Below are 22,309 nucleotides of genomic sequence, written 5' to 3'. Positions count from 1 at the left end.
CTCAGCACAAACTGGCTGCTTACAAATATCTACCTACCACCCTAACATGTCCTCTAAAGCATATTTCCTTTTGTGTACTTCCCTTTGAGCTTTTGCTAAGACACTATTGAGATTGCTGAAACTGAAGAACTCCAGTCATATTGTTGTAATAATACTTTTTCTGACATAAGAGCTTATGAGGACAAGACCCCCACTGTTTGGAAGGCTATAACATTGCATAACAATTATATGCTCAAAAAATATTTGGTGTGTTCCTATTATTATTGTTCCTGGCACTGTCGTGGATGTTAAACACAAGTAAGTGAGCAAAACAGACAAAAACAAATATTCTAATTTTCTCTAATTTTTCTTCTATTAGAGACACCACAGTAAAATAATAAAATAAGATCTCAGGAGAATACTAAAGGAAAGAGGGCTTGTGACTTTAGTTCATTAGGATAGTTTTAACAGAGAAAGTGACCATGGAGACAAGACTTAAAGGAAATAAGGTAGTTAAACATGCTGGTATTTGGGGAAAGAGCCCTGTAACCAAAGGAGGAACAAACACCAAGCCCTTAGGATTGGGACATCCCTTCCCTTATATGATTGGGGAACAGCAAGGAAGCCAGAGTGGTTGTGGCAAAGTGAGTGATTGGAAAGTCATGAGAGAAGGCATCAGAGAGAATGGACCTAGATTATTTATTTTTCTGAATGTCACTGGAGAGATTTAGACTTTTGCTTTCATTGAGATTGTTAGCGACCATTGGATAGAGGTGCTGTCTATCCTACTCTTCAACTGCCCAGAAAGACTGACCAGAGTAGGAGTGAGAGACCCTTGTTAACAAATGCTTATGTATATTCAAATCTGGAGAGTGAGAATCTTTGAATATGGATTTACATATCTGCATTTTAAATTATTCCCAGCTGCTTCCTGTGTCCAGTAAACTGTGGGAAATGCTATCTGACAAGTTAACACATTTTGGCTTCCAAAGAGTAGATAATCAGCCCCAATTTTGCCATCTGGGTGGTGCTAAATGAGACCCACTTTGAGTTAGGCTAATAAGCTATGAGAGACTGCTTGCTTTTGCAATCCAGCGCTGATCTAGCACCTTCAAAACTCCCCATAGGAACACAGAGGGGGAAGAATTTGCAAAATAACTGAGGTGCTGTGTAGAACCCACATGGCAGCATTAAATTAGCCTTCTTAATCAAATGAATAGTTTTGCAATTTGTACATGGACAACCCCTGCTGGAGTTTGAGCGAGGAACCCTTGAAACTAAAACCATAGCTGTTTTTTTGCCAATTATACAGATTAAGTACTGAGCACGCTAGCTCCTTTTCCAGGTCTGGAATCATTATTATCAAGCAAGATTTCCCAGCATGTAACTGAGGGAGCAGATTCCATATGAGCCCGTCAGCCCCAGACTCCTTTTTCTGGGATAATTTTAAGATGAGCAAATTACTTCTGTCTTACCCAGTCTAGCTGTGAACTAAAATGCTGAATCAGAACACATTTTTGGTAATTTATCTCTAAGAAGCATCAAACAGTTGTGTATTGTTTTAATTATGGTGTAATAGTAGGTGCATTACCTTTTCTTTGTAAATAGAACAAAGAAACTAGAATATAAAGTGAAAGTAAAACCAACATTATATGCACATATGAATTAAAAAAAAAGTAAAACCCCCAAAAAGCATTATTGGATTTGAATTCTGTAAATTCAGGTTAAATATTAACTACTTAATGAAAACTAAAATGAAACTTTTGGAAATTTGATAAGATTTCCCCCTCAAATAAATGATTTGTTCCACAATATTTATTTTTAGCAAATGATAATAAAACAATTGCGTACTTTGGAAATGCTGATTTTTTTAGGAATTCTGAGAAGCATAACAGCCCATTACAAATTAAGAGCTACATCATGCTAGCTTAGAAAAATAAGCAGACTTCTTTGAGTCTTGGTACACTAATTATTTCCTTTAAAAAAAAATACCCCTTTTCCTTTCACCTTCTGTGCTACATGAGACTTGCTTTGAATGAGCTGTTTGCCATAGGTCACTCTTCTCACCTATTGTCACTAGACTCTGAACAATTTATATTCTCACTTGTACTTCTATTTGCATGCTAAAAAAATAATATATAAACTGGTTTCTCAGAGTACTTGAAACACATATTACCATTTCCCTTTATTCATTTTTGAAATTTTCCATTTAATTAATCCTTTCATTTTTAATAAGCCTTTCTCTCTGATAACTCTACTAGGCTGTTTTTTTTTTTAAATTTACTTTTTTTTACTGCCCTCATTTTCATAGTAAATGTATATATTTTTCCTATTATATGTGTATGCTTTAATGTTCATAGTTATTTTTTCCTCCCCCTTTATCCATCCTTCAACCATAAAAACATTTTAAGAGGTCAAATATAAATAGTGGTCTATCTGATTAGTATCTATTTATTTGTTCTCAATTTAAAGAAGTTCCAAAAATAATATTTTCCTACAGTCAAGTGTGGTGGCACACACCTGTAATCCTTGCACTCAGGAAGTTGAGGCGGGAGGATCAGTTGAGGCTGGGCTACATAATAATGCTATTTCAAACAAAACAGCAAAACAAAAGAATTCCCTATAAAGCAGATATTGAGAAGATGGGATGTTATGAAAAAGGAAAAGAAAAGAAAGGGAAACTATCCCAGTAAGTTCTTTTGCTATTTCTGATTTTTTCTTTAATGTGTTGTTTTTAATGAAAATAACTGCCATCTCTTTCTGTTTTTCTTCCATATTATTTCTTCAATCATGAGATTAGCTCTGATTTCTTTTATCTCTTTAGTATTGTTATTAGTAATATAAATACTTCCTAATAAAAGCAAACATTTCTCATTAGATTTTTCATTTTTAAAGAAACCAAATAGCTCATTTATTTTGCCATGGTATGAGTTTTGAAATAAAGTATCATATACCTTTAAGATAACTGTGAAGCAAATTGACCTAATCACAAGCAGGAGTTTCCTCCCACATTAAAAAGTAACACATGGAAACCGACTGAGTGCTAGCTCTCTACCGTGAACCTTGTGATACCATCAACACTTTCCCGCACTTCATCTTTTCTTCTGTAAAATGTCCTAGACCATAGAAGAGAACAATACACCTGGTCAAGGAACACTGTGGAAAGCTTTGGCATTATATAAGAGACAATTATTTCCTTTGGATTTTGAAAGAAAGTTTCACCTTCTCTTCATTGGGACTAGATCTTAAAACAGCCTTTAAGATCTGTTCTAGCTATAAAATTTTATTTTATACTAAAAACTTACAAAGATTCAAGTAACATTGCAATGCAAATAAAAAGCCCAAAAATGTAAAAGACAAAGAGAAAAATCTTCTTTTGGATCTGGATTATATCAATTACATAGACTATCAGGCTCTGGCATTTTCCTCAACATAAGTTGAAATATAAGAAATGACTTATAATGCATGACAGAAGCTCAGGACTAGAATTTGTTTCTGCAGGATTTTACCAGGATAAAGTTCTTTTGAAAATTGTCTAGATTTGGAAATTAAGCTGCATTAACCTGGCTTTAAGTGATTATGTTTAAACTTTACATTGATTACCCCCAGTTTTTCAACATTAAGAATGGTCATTAATCCACTCTGAGAAATTAATGTTCTTACAATACCTGGGTTGATTAAAGTACAACAAAAATGTAGCCATTTATCCAGGAAATATTTATTGACTTCTTATATGCAAGGGGCTGTGTGAAACACTGAAAAATTTATAAAGATAAATTTGTTAGAGAGTACTTTCAAGGTAATCACAGTTCAATAGAAATGAGATCATTGTCAACAACAGAAAAAATGTTTGACTTAAAAGAGGTACAGAAGATGAGGAGACAGAAAGAAATATACTATTCATTTTAATTGATATTAAAATAAAAATATTGCAAATATTTTTAAATGGTTATTTATAGTAATAGTGTTGGCATTTTCAAACATTCTAAACATCTGATCTGGAATTGGGTGAGGAAGTCATGAGAAAAGATAATTATTGTGGATGGAGACTTCAGAAACCAGGGGATTTCTGGAAGAAGGGGTAATCTTTATATTTACATTTTTTCAGTCCCTTGCAATGGCCCAAGTTAAACGTTATGGTTCCATTGTTCCTGTCTTCTAGCTTTAATTACCTGAGGGTGAGAATAAATCATATAGCGAGGATGTATGCATGTGTGTGCATATTCATTGTCCTCATATTAACTCAACTCAGTGTTTATTCTACAGACATCGACAACCACGAAATAAGTCAAATTTTACAACATTTCTCTTCCTAGAGTCAAATGTGCCTATTATTATTATTATTATTTTACTTTGAACCATTTTCCTAGATACACAGTCATGGATTTGTCATTTTTATAGCAAAAATATTAATGAGCCCATAAGCTACTCAAAATGTCCTCACAGCAAGGGAGAAGTTGTTTGACCAAAATAGCATTTTCCTAATCATTTGTACTAAATCCTTTCATGGAACAAGATGGGTTAAAATTACACAAAGAAATAAAGAAATAAATAAGACTTTCATTACAACTTTTTCTGAACATCACCACATTCTGGCTTAGAATGCACATGTTATATAATCATTCAATTATTTGAGGTGATAAAAAGCTTTAAAGACAAACAATAATTTTATTGGGAAAACATGACATGTATGTCTCTAAAGTACAGTTTTTACTGTTATAAAAATAGCTTATGATAAGCGGAATCAAATCTTGAATTAATTTCAGAAAATGATACTTCTAATCATTTTATACAAAATATAAATAGTGGTTTATTTGATTAGTATCTATTTCTTTGTTCTCAATTTAAAGTAGTTCCAAAAATAATATTTCCCTACAGTAGTGTGGTGGTATACACCTGTAATCCCTGCACTCAGGAAGTTGAGGCAGGAGGATCACATGTTTGAGGCCGGGCTGGGCTACATAATAAGGATATTTCAAGAAAAACAGAGCAAAACAAAATATTTGGTTGAATCAATAACACATCTTTATACCTTTCTTAGAGCATCACAAGCCTGTGATTTTGCTCATTTCAATGTTTGTAGAAGATTGTAAGTATATTTGTGATGGTTGAGGGATTTCACTATATATTTGGTTTGAGTTTTCTATTTTTGTTAGTAGTGTTTATTGTAGTCTAAGTTCCCCAGAGGGGGTAGGGAAACTTGAGGCAAGAGCGTATAGGCTATTTCACTCTTAGGGAATAAAAATCTCAAGAAACCACAAGTTGGGGAAATCTTTGCTCTTCTCTCAGGATACTTTTCTGTCATCTGAATAATTGCATCCTGGAAAGATCCTTTATGGGGAAAAAGGCAGAGGAGTTTATTCAGAGTCCTGTTTCCCACTAGTCATAGGCTCACTCTTACAAAATGTTCCCTCCCTATTCTTCAAGGTTACACATGGATGGTAGCTGTGCTCATCTTGTAAGTACATAAAACAAGAGGTATAAAAGAAAGTGTTTGAAGTATAGAGAGATAAGATGTATAAAGAATGAGAATGAGGCAAGCTACCTCCTCGGTGTTTTCACATGAAACTCTCTAGAGCTTACACTACAAGTGGTTGCCAGAATCAAAAAGGGCCAAAGACCAGGAGAGAGTTAAGGTTAAAGAATCAGCAGTAGCATATAAATAATGCTTTCCTTGTGAATGTAACTTTTTCTTGTGGGGTAGGCCTGTGTGACTTAAGCATCTTCTTTCGTGATCTTTACTTCCTTACCCAATTCCAGAACTGTTGCTACACAAGTGAAGACCCTAGCCTCATCTGCTCATATTCAAAGCTCAGCTCTAACCTGAAATGTTTGATGTTATAAGTTACTACCTCTCTAAAATATGTTGCAGAGTTATTGTGCTGTTCCTCAGTGAGGGTCTTAATGGGCATAATAAACATAATTCCTTCCTTCTGTCTGTCTGGTATTTAGTCAAATGTAGAGTACAAGATAGGTGCATGGAGGAATTTAATGAACAAAACACAAATTTATCCAGGGCACTGAGGGAAAAACTAGCAGTTGTAAAGTTGCTCTTCTTAACTGAATAATTTTAGACCATTTATTCTAAGAGTATTATAGAGATAAAATATAGGCTTAATGTAACAATAATGTATTGGCCAGCTATAATAAAAACTGATTGCTCCTATGGGTTCTATTCACATAATATAGTGTGAAGAGATAATAATTCAGAGCAAGTCCTTCTCTTTTAAGTTTCTTAAACTCTGAAGTCTCAGGTTCATTAGGAATACTATTCCTAGCTAAATAATTGTCACAAAGATTAAATGAGATAATGGTTATATGCATGAGAACTTCATAGACAATAAACTAACCATGTAAAAATAATCACCTTTGTGAGATTATGTGATGAAGTTTACTTATCTACTAAACCATTAGAATATATTTTTTATGAATCTCGCATATGTATTTAATACATCCATGTCATCTGTTGAAATTTGAGCTCAAAGTAATAAGGAACTTTTTGAATGTTGAATTAATGAGTGGACATTTGCATTACATTAGTAGATTTACTAGATGGATTTATATCATAATCTTATTTAGAAGAAGTGCAATTCTTCATTGAAAAATGTACTTGCTGAGTGCCTAAAGTTTACATGGCTCTGTGCTAAATTCTGGAGATACAGAATTATATGTTATAACCTAATAATGTTTGACTAAGTTACTGACTTGTGAAAAGATAGTCATAAAGCATAGAGCAATAGAGTTATTCTTTTTACAGAGTGCTTTATACACTCTACTTCATTCATTTGTAACATCATTCCTGTACGATGGCTATTGAGGTCACCCACGTAAAACAACTGAAAAAAGCCCAGACTTGAAGAGTCTTTGCTCAGATTCCTTAGTTATCATAAGTGGGTTGCAAACATATATGGGTCATGAATTAATATATAACAAGTTTGTACATTTGAGTGCACATGCAAAAGTATATATATCTATATCTATATCTATATATATGCATGCAAGAATGACTGCAAGTAAAATAAACACACAAATTAACATATGTTTAATGACTGAATCCTCGAGAAATTGAAATTTTACATTGTGAACTGACTGAAACTTGTGGCTATTCTTTAAAAAGTCAATCAAGGTCAGTTTATTACCGCATGAATTGGTAAGATTAGACATCTGTAAATTGAGAAGATTCTAAGAACAGAGAAAAAGAACTCTTGAAATTAGTAGCACGAGGGACATAGAAGCACTTAATTTCAGAGCACTTCACTTGTAGGTATATTTCCATGTCTCATTTTTTTTTTCACTTCAAGTAGTAAAAACAAGCTAAAATGAGATGTGATTATATACTAATAAGAAAAAGGGTGAGAGTTGAACTATTCTGTGACTTGCACTTCCAGACTGTGAAAAAACTATTTGGGTTTTATACATAAACCTATGAACATTTGAAGCTTTTTTCCTATGGGGGAGGGGAATCTGATGGTGAAGAAACTGAGTTCAGACAAAACAAAAACCAAAAACAAAAGGTAGCTGAGTAGTGCTGCCACCTACTGCTCAGAAAGCTGTGCCTGCAACCACGGAATATGAATATTCAGGTATTCATGGCATCCAAATAACCATCACATTACCTACAAAGGTAACTTCTCAGCTAATAGGAAATCACTATTGTAAGTCCATCAGAGAGTTGCAGTTTTCAGTCAAGAGCAGATATTAGATCATGCAATATTACTTAATTTTATGTTTCACACCCCCCCAAAATGTAAGCCATCTGTGTCAGAGCATTTTCTATTGAAATAGGTGATCATATTAAACAGTCGTTTCTGTTCCACTAAGCTAATGAAGTCTATTGGAGACAGAAAAAAAAACGCACTTGCAGGGGGACCATGGAAGACAACATATATCCTTCGCTCTACGTAATAAAGACTGAAACAGTCAGCAAAAGAATAAAGAGTTTTATTTGGGAAATGGTTTAAAAACTCGCCAGGCCATATTGACAGCACATCCTGTGAGCCGGCCGGCCGGCTCCTTACACAAGCAAGGAGACAGCATCCTGGGGGAGGTGCTGACAAGCCAAATGAGAGTTGGCCATGGTCTTTGTTTGCTTAATGGGAGAAGTTATTACCTTTGCTTGTTATCCCAAGAAGGCTAATGGAGCCCTCATGAGTCTCCCTTTCCAGACACTAAACAACATCAATTACAATGATCCCAATTAAAACAGGGAGTAGGAGATGTGAAGCTAAAAATTCAACTAATAATCCCCTGACTGACATCCGCTATTACTTTCTCCTGTCACATGAAACGGCTTTAAAATTCTGGTTTCCTGCGTTAACTCACATCACCTTAGAAATCTTTAAATTGTTTAAAAAAAATCAGTACAAATGTATCTGCTCTACAATTTTAACATCTGAAGTCTTCTAGAAACTGGAGAATTGGGTGTCTGATTTTCTTAACTATACATTCAAAATACTAAGAGGTCTGCAACATGAATTGAAAAAGATATGGATTTAGAATAAATTTATTTTTAATTTTTAATATCATATATAATTACAACTTTCTATTGTTTGATAGCTCAGCTTTTATTCATGTTAATGGATCCTAATTCATATTCTTGACATAGTATTCTCAGGTTACAAATATGCTTAAGGAAAAATATTCTATATATGCAGTTAAATGTAAATTTTAATAAAAATATATCAATGACAAACAAAAGACTGGATTTATTTTTATGTTAATCTACAGTGTTAACCCCATGAAGAAAAGTTGGTAAGATAAATTTTGCCAATTGAAGATGATGGGGAATTCATACAGTATAATTATAGGTATGTGTCTAGACATTTATTTGAAAACCTTTGGACTTTAATAAAAACTAAAATTTATATGGTTGATTCATTATGGACTTGCTCCACTTGCTAGAATATATACATCCATATTTTTACTACTTCCTATAACTGCTATTAATTTTTAGTGGTTTTGGCTTTTTTTCCCCCTGGACAGCTCTCTGAAGCAGTGCTGGTGTGTGTGAAATGAGTTGTACAGGTACATTAGTGCAGATAAAGAACTCCCTGCAAAACAGAAAGTGAACGGATGGCTTAGTTACTGTAGACATGTTTCTAATGTTAGTTAGCCTGATCCAACACAAAATTCACCTATTGTCATGGGATTTTGTGTTCTTCTCTGCTACACCCTTGTGAATGAGATAAGAGTATCGATTTATAACATATGCACATGGAGTTAAGATCCAAAGCATTCTAATGCTACTAAATGAATTCAAGAAAACCTTAAAGGTTTTCATTTGGAAATATGTCCAGTGGTTGTAGTTAAAAATACATTTTACACTGTACTAATTCTTATGTGCTATTCCATTCCCCACTTTCTCTTTCCCCCCTCTCTTTTAAATTATAATTAATTAGTGATGGTATTAAAAAATCCTGGAGTATAAAACATAGGAATATCAGGAAAATTTAAAGAGTAGTTATAAGCATGGCGAAATTGAGTAAGCCAAAAAATTTAATGTGAATAACTCTCTTGAGTAGTGTTATATAGTGGCCCTGACTAATATCTGCTATTTTGGTATTTAGATTGTACATTGAAAATGAGCTCAGGACTTCAGAGACTTTTAACTTTCAATACATGAATTTAATTATACTCTTATTAAATGAGAGCACTATGAATTTTTTAATTTAATCAAATGTTAATTTATCCTATTCTTGAAACATTACAATTTCATTGCTGAAACTATTACCTAGCACCTTGAATGAAAAGGCACATATGAAAATTAATAGAGAAATAGAAAATTATTGGGAAGCTAGGCTACAGATTTTCTCCTTGCAATCTGGTGTTAGGGAAAAGATATTAAAGATGAAAGTGATTAAGTTTTCAATGTCTTCTTTCTAACTAAATTAAAATACGGTGAGAGACATATTTAATCACGTTTTCAGATTACATCACTTATTTTAACATACAATGCAATTTTATGTTGATTTCAATTGTTTGGCATTATAGTTAGAAATACTGAATTATTTAATAGGGCTAGTGATAGCATCATTTTAGGTAGAACCCAATGAAGTTCTCTACCAATATGGTGCTTTTGAAGAATAATTAAGGTTATATGCCATAAAATATATAGCACCTGAAGATTTTTCAAAGGAAGTATTTTGCAATATTTACCTAGCATAATCTAATTTGACCAATATCATATTAATATATATAATCTGTTGGAAGTTGGTAACAGAGTTACTTCATTATTTTTCTTTTTATATGAATCTATATTTAGTATTTCATTGAGAACATATGGGAAATAGTTCAAAGATAGCACATAGTGATTGTACCATTTATAAGAAAATTAGAATGGAAGAAATAAGGCTTATTTAGATATTTTTGCTACAATTGTATCTCCTGAAGCACAAACCAAACAATGAAATCTTTCAGCCGGCATGGTGCACCCCACTTGTAATCCCAGGGCTCGAGAGGCAGAGGCAGGAAGATCACGAGTTGCAGGCCAGCCTGGACTACAGAGCAAGACCCTGTCTCAAAAACCAAAAAATAAAATCGAAATCTTTTTAAAGTAGAAATATTTTTATCATTAAATCAGATATAAATTATGTATATTTGAGCGCAGAATATATGGAAGGGAAGCTGTTTCTTTTGAGGAATGTTGCTTTAAAATAAGTACAAATGAAATATAAATTTTCCAAGATTCCCATTTCAATGATATATATGGTGATGCTGTGACAAAACAAACAAATCTATAGATATGACACATGTTTACCCCAATAACTTGACACTTCCAATGTCCAATAGCTTCTGAATGCCCACTACTTTCCTAGCACATAAACGACACACTAACAATTACAACTGACTACCTGGGAACTATTTAGAAAGTTTTTTTTAAATGTTGTTTTAAGACAGAATACTTTTATACAACCTCAATTAGTACAGCTTGAATCTAGAAAATGGTCTTTCAGTCAGTCAGAGGGAATGACCTGGAAGAGTCAGAAAAGTTTTCATTCACTTTGGTCTTGTTTCTTAAATCACCTTAATACAGCTTTGGTGATATGCTAGGATTCCCTAGGTCTCTAACTGCCTACTATTGATTGGATATGACTTGTGTGTACCCCTCAGAGATCCTCATGTTAGCAGGTTGGTCCCCAGTGTGGCAGTGTAAATGTGATGGAGTTTTTAAGAGGTAGAGCCTACTGGTAAAACATTGGGCTTTTGCCTTTGGAAGAGATTAAGGTCATTTTCCTGGGAGTCTAGTTAGCTCTTATGAAGGAGTTGCCATAGAAGAGCAGGACTGGCCTTTCTGTGTTCTCTGGCTTCCTGTCTTTGCAAGTGATTTCTCCCTCTTTACTTATTTGCTGCCATTAGACACTCAACAGAGGTCAAGCAAATGGGAAATACCTAATCTTGGACTTTTAGCCTCCAAAACTGTGATCTAAGTAAAATGGTTTTGTTTATACATTAACCAGTCTGATGTGCATTGTTATAGTGATGGACAATTGACTGATCCACTTCCCTTGCACGTCCCTCCCTGTCTCACTTCCATGGCTAGGAATAGATCTCTCTTTGCTAGGCCATTATCTATGTTTTCATGAGTACTATCAAGAACCGTCTCTGGATTCTATATCGAATCCATCCTCTCTAATTCCCTGCCTCTCATTCTTAATTTCATAGTGACACTTCTAAAAAGAATTGTTTGCAACTGTTGTTTCCCCTTTTTCATCTCCAATTTCCTCCCTAAATCACAACAGTCTGTCTTCTGTCCCTAACATACACAACTTTTATCAACAATACTGCTAATGACTTTCTAAATACCAAAAGCATCTCTTCAGTTCTCTTCCAACATTATTATTCCAACACTTGGGATTGTCTTTCCAGCATTAAAACTATACATCTCCTGGATTTCCACAGCATCACTCCTTGCTTGACCTTTTCCTATCCCTCCTACCATGTCATCCTAGTTCTCATCCCTTGAACCTCTTCTTTTGCCTATGTTTCCTCACAGTGGTCTCTGAAAAAAATGTCCTCCGTATCCACAACTGCCACCACCCCAAATATTCTGGTGGCTGTTGCATTTATTTATTTATGAAATAAGTGTTGGTTGCCCACCTATGATATGCAAGGGTCTGTTCTGAAGGGGAGAGAGGACAGCAGGAACATGACTGACACACTGGGTGGCTTCATGGCACTTTTATTATTGTCAATGAAATGGACAGTAAGCAAGTAAGTACTCACAGGCTTAAATATTGTCAGGTCATCTTAAGTGCTCTGAAGACAAGAGAAGCAGGGTAACCACTTAGAGACCTACAGAAGAGAATAGTATTTTACTTCTAATAGCTTAAGAAGTCTTCTGAAAGTGGATGATATTTAAGCAGAAGCCAGAACAATATAAAAGGTAGTCCTTAATTTTGCATCCAATATTTAGCATAGCTAAATATTTTAAGTTATCTTTGACTGTTCCTTTGTCTTGTGCTCCTATTTTATCTGAAATTAGGTAATATTGATGTTAGCACTTAAATTTCTTTCTAGCCAATCTTCTCTCCATCTTCACCAAAAATGGATGTTTTTTTCAGGCAATTACAGTTGTAGCACAGTAGCACTTGCCTGGACTAGGCTGCTCTATCTTTCATTGTTCTTGCACACTATAACCAGTGAAATTTTCTCAGCATGTAATCAAATCTTGTTACTTCTCTGGTTCCCCAATTAAAACATCCCCATGATTTAAGATAAAATTGGAATCTTAAATGTTGTCTCCGAGATCCTGCATGCCCCCCCGGCCAGGTACTCTAGCTTTATTAAGTTCTCCATATTGTTATTTCTGCTCAGTCCTATGGGCTTTCTTATAGGGCTACTAAATTCTACAATCTCTTTTAACAATAGTTTTGCACATGCTGTTCCCTTCACCAAAATCAGATTGCCACAGTTAAAATTCCAACTCTGCTGTGTGTCTTTGGGAAGTCACTTAACCTCTATGTGCTGCTGTTAAATGGGAGTAATAATTGTATTTCACAGATTGTAAAGTGCTTAGGGTGGTGCTTATCTTTAGAAGTTCTGTGTAAGTTCTGATCATTATATTGTAGTGCCTTAAATATAGAACATTTTCAATAAATGTTTATTGGATGATAAACAGTTCCAGAGTCAGCCTCTAGTGACTTATTCCTATTTTCTTCTAAGCACATTTATGCCAGGTATCTAATTGAAAAAAAAATCAAGTTATCCTTATTTAGTCAGAGAATATTGTAGCTGATATGTACAATATTCCTGTAACTTCTCATTTCCATTAAACTAGCTTTCTTTTATTAAACTCAACTTTATGTTTTATAACTTATCCTCAATAGTGAAATGGGTTCTAATGTTTGATAGATATTAATTAAGGATGAGGATATTTCTTCACAGATGGTGTGTGTGCTTTTTATTTCCTACTCAGATTTAATCTAAATTGCATATGAACTATGTCTGTTCAGTTTTAAAGTGAATATAACCTACTGTCCTCAGCAGAAAAGAACAATTAATGCATTCATGAGTTAGAACTCAATTTATGGTTATATTATAATGAATAACCATTTGGTAATTTAATAAAATCATGCCTTAACTGCAAATGTTAATAGATGAAAATAAGAGCTGAACTTTGGACTGATTGTGAAATACAAAATATTAGATTTGATAAAACAGTGAAGCCCTTGAGAAAACATCTTACTATTAATACCAGCTTCAGTATGCTGCTAGTAACCCTGTCTCATGCATAGAGACAATACTGTAATGTTGTGAAAACTAAAACTGTTTTTAAGGTAAATTCTGTCTAATTCTGCCAAATTGCTATGGTAGAAATCTACAAATCTTATCATCAGTAGCTTAAACATTAAAAACTCTAAACATTTATCAAAATCTGTGTGGGAAGTACACTCAGAGCTACTAATGGGTATGCTTATCCAATCATTTCAGTTTGTAAAGATGATTAAAGATGGGACTTTAGAGATATAAACAGAATAAGTACTAAATTTATTGATTGGTCCTATTGAGGAACTCTGAAATACAGTGAATATGTATAGCTGAATATTAGTTTTTCCAAAAATATTTCAAGTATCTGAAGACTAAGAAAGGCTACTGTGTACACATGTATGTAAATAAAAAAATGATACTTATTGAAACTATGCCAGAAATGGGGGCAGTGGTGGATAAAAGAGAATGGTGGAGGGGATGAATTCAAGTATGATATACTTGATACATTGTAAGAACTTTTGTAAACGTACCCCCTCCCAGCACAACAAAAACAACAAAAAATCCTTAAAAGAAAAAGAAAAGCAAAGGGATCTCTAATTCCATGTAATTGTGACCTGTGAAAACAGGAAATTTGTTTGTAGACAAGTTTTTAAAAATTTGTTAAGTACTAGTGGATGTAGAACTATTTTGTAAAATTTTTGGCCTTTAATGTAGCTTTCATATGTTTCCAATAAGTAAAAAGTAACATGTATTTCCAAGTTATGTTTCTTTGTGACTAAATTCAAAGAAAGAACCATTATATTTTAAGAGACTTTAATTTCTGGCAGAAAATATGGTATTTCCACCAGAATATTGATGTAGGAAAATTGCTGTATTTTATTTTCATATCTTTGCATAAAATTGTATTTACTGTGCCATTATCCACAAAAGCCTTCCATAGGGTGTTTTTTTTTTGTAATTAAAACAGTGGGAATTAATGACAGGATAGGGATGCTTGCTGTTTTGTAATAATAAATTGAACTATTGGAATGGGTAAAAAAATGTTAATACAGTCATTATTTCAGAGTGAGCTAAGTCTTGTCATAAAAGATAAAAGTATTAAATTTGTATTACATGTTTTAAAGATGAAATTGAATATTGTTAAGTCATATAAAGGCAGCCCAACTTTGTCAAACACAATCATAATTGTAAAGGAATATCAAAGTTATGATTCAAATAAACTTTGACAGCAAAATAAACCTACAAATTTTTGCAAACCAGAGTCACTGGTTTCATTAAAACCGTTTATTCAGTTCTATGACTTGTGCTTATTGTTTCATTGTACTACTTTCAGTGGTTTATAGAAGATCTGTAGTTTTCTTTTTTTTTTTGATGGTGAAATTTCCTGTTTATTCTATACAAGTAGCATTATCTTGTTATTAAAACCACACAAGGATATTATAGGACAAGAAGATTAAAGAACACTTCCCTCATAGACATAGATGCAAAAATTTGAAGCTTTTCCTTAGGAAAACAAATCTAGTGGAATACAAATATACATCTTGACCATATGTGCTTTATTTCTGGAAAGCAACATTAGACATTAATATAAAGTTAATCATTGTAAGTCACCATATTAATAACTTGAACAAGTAAAACTATACCATCACCTCTTATTCACATTTGAAGAAACCTAGCATTCATCTTTTTAGCATGTATGAATTGTACAAAGGGATTTCGTGGTGGTATTTTTCTTTGTGCATATAATGTACTTTGATCACAATCACCCCTGTATTATTCTTTCTCAATCTCCCATTCCCCCCTTTTAAACAATTTTAATGGATTTCATTATGACATTTTCATGCATGAAGTGTACTTCTTTTATTCACTTTCCCATCACCTTCACAAAGGTGGGACCATTCAGCTAAATGTTGTATATTGTAATACAGGGAAAAATTCTTTCTTGTTTCAAAAATATATTATAGTTAAAAGTAAAATTCTGTAGGATAGGTGAATCACTTGTAAATAAAAATGTAAGGGAAATTGATGGACATCAAATTGCTGAAATAAATCACATGAAGAACATCTCATTGATTTGATAAGGAAAATGGAATGCTTATTTACCCACAGCATATTAGAAAATACACCTTTACCTGATGCTGTACAATCATAGTCTGATTCTTTCAAAGTTTGATATTAAGCTTACAATAATTTTTTAGAAAATAGAAACTTGGAAACACTGATTTTATTTTTAAATGTTTAAATTTAGATGGGAATAAATATTTTATAACCTATGTGTTTCTTGGTGAAAGTAAGAACTCTGAGGAAGGAACTAACTTCAAAATCCATGCTAATATCAAAAAGCTTTTCTAACATCATATTTCTATAAAGATTTTTTTGTTTACATTTGTCTTTATCTTGGTCCTTTTGTCTCACTTTCCCTTCCCTAGAAAAACCAAATATTCAATTTCTTTGTTTCTTTTCTTCTAATGATGATAAAATCCACAGACTCATGCTTTCTGTCTTATGATGGCCCTCATTATTCTTTCCCAATCTTTACCAATTTTTCCTCTTCCCCACTCTTCAACGACACATACTTTGCTGGTGTACTTAATGGGATCAGAATAATGTTCCTTCTTCCAATCTCTTCTCTGTGTTTTGTATTTCCCCTAATTCTTCATGTATGCTACCATCTCCTAATTTACTGTGAAAATAATGATTGTAAGACTTGAACTTTCCCTCCTTTGTTTGCTTCCAGCTACCCTTCATTGTCAATACAGAGGAAGTTTCTTCTTGTACAGAGCTAGCCTCTTTCCCTCACTCACGACCCCATCCCTGCTGGATCATTTCCTGTCTCTTCTTCTCTTCCTGTATCACCAGCCTCTCCATATTCACTGTATCCTCTCATGTATTCTCTTGCAGCCAAGGATGAACACCAAACTTGTCTCCTCCTCTTTGTAAAACACTGACCTATTTATTTATTTACTTTTGAAAAGAGCACTACTTCAAATCTTTGCTTAATTCTGTATCCCCTAAGATCTAGCTACTCTTTGTCCAGATCACCAGTATTCCCATTTCCACATTCAAGGCTCCCTTCCTCATTGGTTATGATTTTGACCTCTCTATTGTATTTGATCACTTGTTCCACTTTTTGAAATTCTCTCTTACTTCCTTTCCAACTCCACAATTCCACCTTGTCCTTATTCTTCTAAGGATTGGTGCATAACTTTTGGTCATTTTTGATTAGTTTCTTTTTCTGTTACCCACTCTTCCTGAGTTTGCGCTGGGAAAACCACATGATCTTGCCTCCTTGTATGGCTTTATTGTCACCAATAAGCTCCCATTTCCTGCTTCTCCTGGTCTAAACTCAGCTCTCTAATTTACTCAGTCAAACACTACACCACTGCTACATGAACCTGTATTATACTATCCTAATTGATCTATTTGATTCCTTACAGTGTTCTTACCCTATCTCTTCTCCACAGAATGGCCAAATCTGATCATGTCAATTTGTTCTAGTAAAATTTCTAGTAACTGCTTTGCATATCGTGATTGGTAGTCACAATTAAATTAGGGACTTAACTTTGACACCTCTAGTCTTTGTTAACTTAAATCCTATCTTCATACAATTTCTTGGGCTTTTTTTTTTTTCCAAAATATACCACTACCTGTTAAGACTATGATTTTTTTATATGTTTCCTCATGTCTAGAATAGTCTTTTCTAAATATTTGCTAGCTATACATCAGACAAAGGACTGATAACCAGAATATATGGAGAGCTCAAAAAACTAAACTCCTCCAAAATCAATGAACCAATAAAGAAGTGGGCAACTGAATTAGACAGAACATTTTTTTGCAGAAGAAATCCAAACGGCCAAAAAACACATGAAAAAATGCACACCGTCCTTGGCCATAAAGGAAATGCAAATCAAGACCACACTAAGATTCCACTTCACCACTGTTACAATGCCTATCATCAAAAACACCACCAGCAACAAATATTGGTGTGGATGCAGGTAAAAGAACCTTCATACACTGCTGGTGGGAATAAAACTAGTTCAACCACTTTGTAAAACAACATGGAGGCTCCTTAAAAAATTAAATATAGATCTGCCATATGATCCAGCAATACCACTCCTAGGTATATACCGAAAGGAATGCAACTCAAGTTATTACAAAAGCACCTGCACACCCATGTTTATTGCAGCACTATCTACAATAACTAAGCTATGGAAACAGCTAAGATGCCCCACAACCAACAAGTGGATCAAGAAAATGTGGTATTTATACACAATGGAATTTTACTCAGCCATAAAGAAGAATGAAATTTTGTCATTTGCAAGTAAATGGGTGGAACTTGAGAGCATCATTTTAAGTGAAGTTAGCCAGGCTCAGCAGGCCAAAAATTGTATGTTCTCCCTCATATATAGACCCCCCAAAAATGCAGTGATATTATTGGACATGGGTCACACACTAAGTGGAGAACATGCAAGGGAAAAATAGGGATAGGAAAGGAAACCTAAAACTTGAATGTGGTTGATGTGGTCTCCATTGAGGAGAAAATAAAGTAATCTTAAATTGGCAGAAGCCACTATGGGAAGGGGACCAGGAAGTAGCAGAGAGCTCTGGTAAAGAGAATCAATGTGGGTTGCAATACACATGTGCATGGAAGCAACTCTAGGAATCTCTCTGTGTAGCTATCTTTATCTGAAACCAGCAAAAACACTATGTCTTTCTTATTATCACCTATGTTTTGTTTTCAACAAAATCAGAAGACAAGAGGGCAGAACAGGTTCTGCCCAGAGTCGGGGGGTTGGGGAGAAGGGGGGAAGAGAAAAGTAGCACAAACAATGTATACACAAGTAAGTAAATGTAAAACTATAAAATAAAAGGAGAAAAGAAAAAAATTAAATATCTATTTTTCATTCACTATAAAAACTCAAACTCTACCTCATATATGAGATCTACACAGAAAAGTTCCTTTCACCTTTCTCTATATTTTTTAAGCACTTTCTTTAAATCTTAAATTTGTGCCTGTTTATGTCTTTTTTCTGTAGCAGAATACCTTAGTCTGAGTCATTTTTAAAGAAAAGAAGTTCATCCTAATGCTCATAGCTTCTAGGAAATCCAAGAACATGGTGCTTCCAACTGCATATTTTGTGGTGAGGGCTTCATGCTGCAGCATAGCATGGAAGAGAAATGGACAGGAAGCAAGTACATTTGGAAAAGATGAAACAAAAAGGGTGATCTTGCTTTATAACCACACTTGTGGTAACTAGTTCTGTCTCAAAAAGCAAAAACTCTCAGAGGTGTAGTTAAGTTCAGAGATAGTTCTGTGTCTAGGACTATAGCTGTAGCTGTTTCTAGGATTAGGGTAAAGCTCATATATTTAGCATTAGGTTAGGATTATGGTTATTGTTAGGGTTGGTTTGGATTAGGATTAGTGTATGGCAATGTGAAGGTTAGGGTTAAGATTAGGTTTAAGGTTATGGTTAGGGCAAAAATTAAGGTTTTGATTATTGCATGTTTTATGGCTAAAGGTCACTCAAGGCTTAGGTATAGATGAGGGTTAGGGTTAAATCTAAGACTAGGGTTAGAATAGGTTTCAATCTAGGACTATGGTTGGAACTAGGTTAGATTAGGGGCAGGCTAGGTTAAGGTTAGGGTTTGGCCTAGTCTTAGAGTAGGCATAGGGCTAGTGATAGAATTAAGGCTAGAGCATTAGGTTTGAATAGGGTTAGTGTTAGGTTTACGTCTGGGTCTAAGGCAAAGATGAGTTTGCTATTAAGGTTATGGTTAGGTTTAGGTTTATGTCTATGTCTAGGGCCATGGTTATGGTTATGGATAGAGCTGGGACTAGTCTATTATGGTAGGGACAAGATAGGAGATAGGGTTAGGAATAGAGTTAGAGTTAGTCCTCGACTAGAGTTAGTGTTGTGTTTGGATTAGGGTTAGATTTAGGGTTATGGTTAGTTCAAAGGCTGAGGCTATGGTTTAGGGCTAGAGGTAGCACAAGGCTTAGAGTTAGGATTAGGGTGAAGTTTATGACTAGGGATATGATAGATTAAATTCTAGACCAGGGTTAAGATTTGTGCTAGTATAGGGTTAGGATAGGTTAAGGTTAGGGCTAGTCCTAGTGTTAATATGAGTTAGGTTTAGTGATAGGGTTAATGTTAAGCTAATGTTAGCATTAGGCTTAGACTAGAGTTAAAGTTAAGTTTAGGGTTAAGTCTTAGGTGACACCTTGTGTTACCATTAGGTTTATGGTTAAGGTTAGGCAGATTAGGTTTTTGGCTAAGCTAGGTGTGGTGTTAGAGTTAGGGATAGGGTATTGATTAAAGCTCAGAATAAGGTAGGATCAAGGTTCAGATTAAGGTTAGGTTTAGATCTAGGCCTAGAGTTCAGATTAGTGTTAGATTAGGTTTTGCCTTATTATAAGGTTAGGGTACTATTTTGGCTAGGATTGTTGCTAGAGATAGAGGAAGTTTAGAGCTAAGGTAGAATTAGAGATGTGTTAACATTTCTCATGAGGGTATGTTTTGATTTTGGTTTAGAAGTAGAGCTGGACGATAGTGATAACATTAGAAATTTTAAAAATATTAATCCATTCAAAAATTAATAAATCCATTACATGTTCCATGAATTACTTATTGTTACAACAGTTACAGTTGTTTGTTTTTTTTTTTTTTGTAAATTTCTAATAGCTGATTTCATAGAAGTCTCCTATCTGCTTCTAAATTCAGTCTGTTACAATGTACTATTTTGGTTGAAATACACAAAGGAAAACCATCCTGGTACAGATATGTATATCACAGAAAAAGAGGAATATTTTAGTTGCACTTTTTCAGATACTTGTTGATATTCTTTGATACTGCACTAAAATCCAACAAGTGATATTTCCCTGAACACTGACTGGCATGAAGTTTTCTGACTCTATTGACTCTATTACATTAAATTTCATTGGTCTATCATGAAAAAACAAAAACTTACTCATTCTTGGGAGAATTAACTCAATTCTGTAAGTGTGCCATAGATTTCCTTTAATGATGTAATAATCTCCTAAGGTTTCCACCACCTCTCAACACTTACATTGGGGACCAAATTTCAATTTCAATTTTGGAGCTAACCCACATCCAAGCCATAGCAGTGTCACATTGCATCGTATAAAAAAATTAAAGAAAACATTGTGTGTTTATATGTGAACTAATTAGCAGAGTTTCTAATACATAGTAGACATGTAATATAAAAATAGAGAAAGAAGGATGTCTTCTTTATCCTTTTCTTTATCTAGAAAGTGCATTGTATACATGATGTATACTGCATATACAATAAAATAGAAAGTGACAAGAAGAAAATAAAAAATAGTTCATCTTTTTTCCTATTCCTTTATGTAGTTGATAACCTAAAGGAATAGACGTACTTACACACAAATATTAGGTGTCCCCAATTTCCATACACAATGTATTCCATACATTTGTATAAACAATATACAAAGGAAAAGTAAAAAAGTTAAATGTGAACTGTAGATATACATAATATGAGTGTCATTTAACTATGCATAACTTCAGTGTAACATATAATATCTAATTTTTCTTTACTTTTTGACCTGAAGTACATAATCCATTTACAGCTTTTCCCATGTACTTAAACTTTGATTACTATATGGTCATATAGCTTAAGTTCAGTGAGTATCCCATTGAGGCTGATTATAGCATCCTTAGTGATTTCTATTTATATTAATTTATTATTACTCTCAGTTTTTGTCTTATTTTCTTTCAAATATCAAAGTGAAGTGATATTTAGATACTATACAAAGGAGTGGAGTAAACAAACACCAAAAAAGCTTAAGGACTGTATGATTATTGTCCTAGAAAGGCAACACCAAGAGATGTGGCAATTGACTCATGATCTTTGGGATTCTAAGTATAAAATTGTGCTTGTGGATGTCTCAGAAAATTGCAAGTTACTTAAAACCTGAATTTTTGAAAAATGAGCATCATTTGTAACGTAATGTGATGGACAAATGAAGTGATAAACATAGCCAGCAATGTTTACTGCTTACCTTGACCAGCCACTATTCTAAGAGCTTCCCATGTAGATTTTTACTTTTCAGAACAACCTGAGGGGACAGATGTTTTATTATCTCCATTTTAGAGATGGCAGCATCTGCAAACTAGAAAACTAACATGTTTTAGGCCATACAAATAGTTGCATATGGTGAGTGATAGAGCTAATACTGAAATCTGGGAAGTCTCATCTTAACCAACACTCTTCATTACTGCACTCCATTTTCTTGCCATTGTCAAGGATAAATAGGTAATGGGCTGATGGTGACACTTTACAACCCAGTTTTTATGATATGTGCCTTCAGCTTTCTTCCATACAGCCATTAACTGCACAAATCAGCCATCTGGAGAGGAATTCCATGAAGAGGGCAGCTTTCAAATTCCATTTTTGCAGTGCATAAATAACACTCTCCTTTCTCTACTTTGTAAGCAACTAACTAGTATTTAGCACCAAATCCCAAGAGTTTTCTAGAATTAAAAATATTCAATAAGCAATTTTCAACATTATGCAAGTCAGGCTAAAAATTAGCAGACATTTAATATTGAAAAAGAGCAAAAAGACAATAATAGTAAACATC

General features: G+C 33.9%; 1 protein-coding gene across 13 annotated transcripts in view; it reads left to right on the top strand.

Annotated features, from left to right (window-relative positions):
* Erbb4 (erb-b2 receptor tyrosine kinase 4) overlaps nt 1-22,309 on the top strand; it is a 1,037,871-nt gene that overhangs the window by 948,805 nt on the left and 66,757 nt on the right. The gene's annotated exons all lie outside the window — the stretch shown is intronic.

This window comes from Castor canadensis, chromosome 4 (assembly GCF_047511655.1).
Source record: "Castor canadensis chromosome 4, mCasCan1.hap1v2, whole genome shotgun sequence".
NCBI lineage: Eukaryota > Metazoa > Chordata > Mammalia > Rodentia > Castoridae > Castor > Castor canadensis.
Note: the sequence above shows the minus strand (reverse complement) of the source record. Positions and strands in the feature narration are given on the sequence as shown.